Consider the following 7,859-nt stretch of genomic DNA (forward strand, 5'->3'; position numbering starts at 1 on the left):
ACACACACACACACCCACGCACACACACACAGAGACACACAGAGACACACACACACGCACACATATACACGCGCGCACACACAAACACACAGAGACACACTCACACACACATATACATACACACACATATATACACACACACACACACACAGACAGACACACACACACAGAGACACACTCACACACACATATACATACACACACACATATATACACACACAAACACACAGACACACACACACCCACGCACACACACACAGAGACGCACACAGAGACACACACGCACACATATACACGCGCGCACACACAAACACAGAGACACACACACACACACACATATACATACACACACACACATACACACACACACACACACACACACACACACAGAGACACACACGCACACACACATAGAGACACACACAGAGACACACACGCACACATACACATGCTCGCACACACAAACACACAGAGACACACAACCACAGACAAACACCCACACAAACACAAACAACACACACACACACACACACATTGCAGTTGGCTGTTCGGCCTCAGGCATTAATGTGTATTGACTGAGTTGTTCGTCAGACAGACAGCAGAGTCACATTAACACACTGAATATGTCGCGTTTAATCGAAAATGAGTTCTGTTCAAAAGACAAATATAGTCAATGACACGATACAAAACATGTAAGAACTATACACACACTACCGGCCAAAAGTTTGGGGTCACTTAGAAATCTACATTCCACTCCTGAGATCAGCTGAGATCAGCTGCATTGCTGTTTTTTTTTTGTTTTTTTTAAATCAGGGCAGCAGTTTTCTGTGTGTGGCTGATCTCTACTGCAATATCTACATTGCCCATTATCAGCAACCATTCCTCCAATGTCCCAAAAAGGCTCATTCTGTTTACTAATCTGATATCATTTTAAAAGGCTAACTGAGAAAACATTGGAGAACCCTTTTACAATTATGTAAGCACATGATGTAATCTGAAAACTGCTGCCCTGGTTAAAAAAAACAGCAATGCAACTGATCTCAGCTGGTATTCTGTCTGGAATGGAGATTTCTAAGAGACCCCAAACTCTTGACTGGTAGTTTTATATATATATATATATATATATATATATATATATATATATATATATATATATATATATATATATATATATATATATAATATATCAGACATATTGGTTATCTTTAGTAAAGCACTTAGGCTTTCAGTAGCTATCTGTTGTGTTAAACTTTAAATGTAAATGTAACTTCTGCTGATGAGATCATGACTGGAGACTGGAGAAGGCTTACGATGAGTCCCTCGGGTGGTCTTGTGCTGTTTTCGTGAACCATTCGTACATACATCTACGAAAGGAAAGTAAGGAGAAAACACAAGACTTTTACCCAGGAAACGGGTGTTCGTGTCCCAGAAGAAGTTAAAGGGTAGCTACCGTTTTTTTCAACCTGGACTCTATATGTTCCTGTGTTTCTGTGTCTAAGTGACTGATGGGACCCATCTGTGACATTAGGTCCAGTATTAAGAGAGATCTCTGCAATCAGCAGCGGAGAAACAAGCTGCAATGTGAGTTACCAGGACAATTGTCCAGCTTGTATTTACCTTCACAAAAGTGCTCGTTTTGCCGCTGACAGACTCAAATTAATATTCTAAAAATCTGACAACATTATGGAAAGGATCCCTACAGAGATAGACCATTTAGTTAAAGAGTAGGATCCTTTTTTTAAACATAAATGCATCTGCAAAATTGTGTTCGCTAAACCCACCAGACTCCATGTAAATAATCAGTAATTTTAGCATCGTAAAACACACTTCATTCAAAGTCGACAGAAAGAAAATAAAACTATGAAAAGCCGTTTTGGTTCGTCTTTCCACTTTAACCAACCATCACAACTCTAGTTTTGGTTGAAATAAACACATAGTTTACTGATTTACATGTGAGAATATGTTGGCTCTATACATGCTAAAAGTATTGTTTTTTTAATTGGAGTCTGCTGGGTTTAGCGCTAGCGACTTCAGAGCTGTTTCTGGTTAAACAGAAAGGTCTCAGATTTGATTTGAGATCTCCAACTGTCCCGGGACATGTATGCATTTATTGAAAAAAGCGCAAAAACGTAAAAAATTGTCTGGAACAAAACGTCAAAAAAGCATTAACTTAAACTTGAAAAAGACGAGAGAAAAAGAAAAATTTAACAAAAAAAGTGACAAAAACTCTGCTAAAAAATTGTCCCAAAAAAAAAAAAATGTAATGCAAAAATGTCGGGAAGCAAAAAAAGAAATTACATAAAAAAGGCGACAAAAACGTTCAAAAAATATTTATTTATATATCCCTTATCCCCCTGTAAATCACACCTATGACCTCCATGGAGCCCCCAAAAGCCCCCCATCCTCGGCTCCGCCCCTGGATACAGTTAGTATTTTATTTTTAGTCTCAGATTAGCCTACAGACACTAATATAAGCAAACGTTTTCTCCAGTTGGCAGTGAATGACGCTGAAATATTTACTTCCATGGACACTGTTCTGATATTTAAAACCCCTAAAAGATTCAGGATTTTTGCTAAAAAAACATTCGGGGGCTAGAGCCCCCAGAAGCCTCATCCTCTCTACTCCACCCCTACGGTTAGTATTTTATTTTTAGTCTCAGACACAGATACGAGCCAACTTTTTCTCCAGTTTGTAGTGAGTGACGCTGAGACATTTATGAATGAAAAGTCCTGCAGACAGACTGGTGATGACGCACGGTCAGGAAGTGATGCTGAAGGCGGCTGAGGTGATGTGAGGATGGAGGGATGGATGGATAGATGGGTGGATGGGAGGGGGGGGGTGGTGGGGTTTACAGGGTAAAGCAGTGAGTCATTTGGTAGTATACGCATCATCATCATCATCCTCCGAGGACACTTGGAGTACCTGAAGGTTTAAATGTCTGCACGCAAATGTGAGGAGCGCGCACTTTGACGGCTTCATCTCTCAGCCATCACACCGGAGTCTCTAAATGCGGCTCCGCAGAGCCGTCGGGGTGTCCAAATCAAACTCAAAGTGAAGGTGAGTGCCTGAGAATTTAATTTGAAGCATTTCATTTGAAGCGATTTGAATGTTTAGTTGAATTTGTCTCTCCTGAGAGCAATTAAATCCTCACTTAAATTACGCGTCTTCCTTCGTTTGCTGGAGCTGGCGCTGGTGCTGCAGATGTTGGATATCATTGTTTCTGAGCCACACACACAAATGAACGGATTTTGATTTAAGCTGAGAAGAAAAAGAGGAAAGATTTGCAGTATTTTATATACTATCATCTAAACATCAAATTGCGCAGAAGTAGCAGTAGAAATGTAATCGCATGCAGGCTTCGGGATTTATTTCGGATAGATTATCTATACTTGTCTCTGTCTATGTCTATAAATAGGCCTAGTTGAATTATACCAGTGGTGTAGTCTATGTATTTTATTGGGTATATTGTACTGTATATGTATATGTATGGGCCAGAATGGGACTTTGGATATTTTGAGCGTCAAACACTTCATTTCCTGCATTTTGATACACTTTTATGCACCAATTCACAGCTGAAATACGTTTTATTTAGCCTATGCAAAGAAAAAAAACACACATGACAATTCAAAATATGTAAAAAATATGATGCAAAGTAGGTTGTTGCGTGTCATCGCGCATTTCTAAGTTGGTATATGGAAATCTTGGAGCTTTAGTGAGCATAATGCTGCGTATACCTGCGTATTACGATGATATTTCTGTTGTTTTTGCCGTTAAACTATCTCAATCAATCTCTTAAATCTTAAAGAAAGAATAGGCTATGAATTGAGTTGTAGCCGAGATAAGAGTGAGAAATGCTGCAGTGTGAGGTCTGATATATCGCAGCGGGTGTCTCTGCCGGTTTATTAAGGTGGATTTCACTGTCGATCAGGTGTCAGCGTGCTCACTGGCTTCATCTTGTAAAGCTGGGAATCAACCAGCTGCTGCACACCGTGCACTGACAGCGAGGAGGCTAAGATAACACCTGAGACAGAGAAGATGTTGACTCTCCCAGTCCCTGCGTTTGGACCTTGGCACATTGCTATTATGATGGTGTAGGCTATTGGCTGCGTAATATTTTTATTTTTAATCTTCTGCACGTGTGTGTGTGTGTGTGTGTGTGTGCTGCTGTAAGTCTCTGTTTGTGTAACTAGCAGCAGACACACAGAGGCTGCAGCTGTCCTGCACTTCAGACACTTTAACCACAGCTGGCCCTAACCAATCAGGGTGTCCTATAAGCCAGATTTCAGCCGACCTTTTTGTCACCTTTTTCGGGGACATTCTAAAACGCTTAACGTGAAAAATCTGAACGTGATTTAATGCACATAAACAACAATCAATGATCACCTAATTTCTCATGGCCATATCTTGTCACAAACACTTAAACGCAGTGCTGGACTGGAACAAAAATTGGCCCTGGCATTTTTGGCCCAGGCGGCCCACACCCACCGTGATTGGTCAGACACATTCCCTGCAGACAGTCCTCTTAAAATATGCGTGCATTCTCTGATATGAGTTGCCTAGTGTTCAGCGTTCATGTGATCGTTTTGGATCCTTCAAGAGGGGTCTCAAGACTAATCTGTCGATCTTACACTTAAATAATTAATTCATTCTTAGAGTTATGATTTGTATATTTATAGTATTTTTTATAATTTCTTATTATTGATATTTTATATTGTATTGTCATTATTGTTATTATTACTATTTTGTCTAATATTGGCTTAGCAACTTTATAAAACAAGTTTACTGTTAATTGTAACTATTGTAAGATTCATATTTTGTCACTTTGGACACAAGTGTCTGTTAAATACAATAACCGTATAACCAAAACCTTTCCCAAATGCTACAATAAAGCTGAGAGTAGTATATGCCCTGGAAAAGAGCACCAAATCAAGAGAAGCTGATTAAGCCATTCAAGGAACACTGATGCTTGTATCAACACTGAATTTATAGATCACACAGACTTTTCAACTAACAGCCAGTACTGACACAACTATTACAGCTCATGTCTCAGGGCCGGGAGGCGTGGCCTTAGTGGGATTCGTAATTTGTGGAAGGGGGTTCCTGGATTTGATTGGGTCAGGCCAGTGCCAATAAACAAAATTAACCAATGGGCCGCAGTGAGTTCTTTATGGGCCGGCCAGGCCAAAAAGTTAAATAATAATTTTATATCGGCGATTCGGCCCAAAAGTCCGTCGGCCCACCGGGAAAATGCCCGGTATGCCAGATGGCCAGTCCAGCCCTGCTTTAAAACTAAACCGAAATCCAATGATTATAGAAGTTATCTCACATTAACGTTTTCTTCTTCATTGGCGCCTTCATTGTATCTTTGTCTCAACATTTTTGTCGGTTTGTCGACGTTTTTGACGCTTTCTTCGGCTTTACTGTTGCTTTTTTTTTGCCTTTTTGACGCTTTTCTCACTTAAAAAAAAAAAAAAATTGTTTCATTTTCAACATTTTCGCCACTTTCTTCACCCCTTTTTTGAAGTTTTCGAGGCCTTTTCCAACGTTTTTGTCACCTTTTTCGGATTTTTTTGTGACGTTTTTGTCTCTTTGTGGACGTTTTTGACGCATTTGCCTTAACCGCCAACGCCACGGTCTGGTAGCCTGGGTGACACCAGACCCTTATCAGGTGTAACTGAGAGTGGGTCTGGGGGAAGCTTCATTCACAGCCCATTTCCAACGGACGCCGTTCAAATGCCTCTGGGCGTCATTGGATAGTCCTTCAACCAATCAGATCAACGATCCTGGTGAAGTAGCAGCGACAGCGGCATCAACGGGTTGCTGCGCTTTGGTGGCGTCACTTTGCGACAAGTAGCCTACAAGATGCTAACGGCTTTTTGAGCTATGAGCTAACGTTAGCAATCAAATTTGAAATGACCGCTAGCTACAAGTTAGCAATCAAACCCAACAAAGGCTGTCACTTGAATGGTGTTTTGAGCTAACGTTAGCAATCAAACAATCGTAGATAGCTACAAAGTTTTTGAAATGATTTCCATCTTCTGTTATTGTATGTAAAGAGAAACGTTTATTATTTTATGGATTTCACAAATTTCAGTATGACGCGTTATGCCGCAAACCGTTTAAATCGGAGCACGCATCAGGTAGTGACAACCGTCATGTTGAATGTAATCAAAAAGCTGTTCGCCGTCGCTGCGCTATATCGTCATCGTGTAAAGCCCTCCTCAACGGTTGTGATTGGTGTAGAGCCCTCCTCAACGGTTGTGATTGGTGTAGAGCCCTCCTCAACGGTTGTGATTGGTGTAGAGCCCTCCTCAACGGTTGTGATTGGTGTAGAGCCCTCCTCAACGGTTGTGATTGGTGTAGAGCCCTCCTCAGTGGTTGTGATTGGTGTAGAGCCCTCCTCAGTGGTTGTGATTGGTGTAGAGCCCTCCTCAACGGTTGTGATTGGTGTAGAGCCCTCCTCAACGGTTGTGATTGGTGTAGAGCCCGCCTCAGGGGTTGTGATTGGTGTAGAGCCCTCCTCAACGGTTGTGATTGGTGTAGAGCCCTCCTCAACGGTTGTGATTGGTGTAGAGCCCTCCTCAACGGTTGTGATTGGTGTAGAGCCCTCCTCAGTGCCGGTCAACGGCTGGTTTACATCTTTGGTAAAATATAAATAGCAGTTGACGTTGACTAATGCTAGCTTGAGCAAGGGGGGGTAAGCTTCGCTTCAGAACTCGAACCTCCGATGGCGCCATTTTGTTGCTACCTGGCCATCACCTCCCGTTAGCATCCCATTGACTCCCATTCATTTTGACGTCACTTTGACAGAGAATAACTTTACATCTGAAGCGTTTAAAGACTCTATTTGCTCGTTGTTTATTTCTAAAGAAACACGACAATGTATAAAAGGCTCCATTACCTTGTAGCTCACGTTATGGCTCCGTAGCAGACGCTTTTATAAAAATAGGCTAACGATTGGGTCATAACCACGAGACTTACTGTCACACAGTAGAGGAATTACCGTATAGTACAGGAGAAGCTCACAGGCAGTTTGGACTTCCATTAGCTGTTTAGGTTTAATTACTAATGTTAACTAGCATGTTAGTGATCAGTAATTAGCCTGTGTCTATGTTATCTCCTTACATATACCTACACTCTCCGTCTCTGTAAGATTGGGAATGATTGAGATTTCTCTCGGCACAGCTACCAGAAGACTTCACACTTTCAGACAGGTTGCTCACGTCACATTTACTTCGTCTCTGTCAGTTGGTGGCTGCGCAGTAAAGGCATTTATCACCGGAAAAGTGCTTCTGATATCCTTCACTGGTCTCCGTCCAGAGACACGGGATCTGGTGGTCCATTATATATATACTGTCTATGGCTTGAGCCGTTTGAGCTAAACATTTGAATGGCAATGTCGCAGTATTTAAAGGCTAACTTCTCCGGTTCACTGAGCAGCCTAAAACTTGAGCTTTACGATGTAGATGCATAAAAATGCAACGGTCACTCCCTCTGACTTTGCTGCATCAAATTATAATTTCATTTTAATTTTCTGTCCTTTGACTTCTGAACAATATCTTTGTTCCGTGCAAAAACGTCAATTTTGACAGATGTGAGATTAATGTTGTCTGAGCAGATTAGGGCCATGTGTAACGTGGATGGTTTTTACCCCAACGCAGATTAGATGGGACCAGTAACATGAATGCGGCCATGTTGACATTTGGGGATTTTGTTAAGCTGCTTTATTTGATACTAAATTAAAAGTTTGTCTGACCCTCTTTTCTACTGGGTGTTTTATCTATCTATCTATCTATCTATCTATCTATCTATCTATCTATCTATCTATCTATCTATCTATCCATCTAGCTTTCTCTCT

This window comes from Perca flavescens, chromosome 5, assembly GCF_004354835.1.
Source record: "Perca flavescens isolate YP-PL-M2 chromosome 5, PFLA_1.0, whole genome shotgun sequence".
Classification (NCBI taxonomy): domain Eukaryota; kingdom Metazoa; phylum Chordata; class Actinopteri; order Perciformes; family Percidae; genus Perca; species Perca flavescens.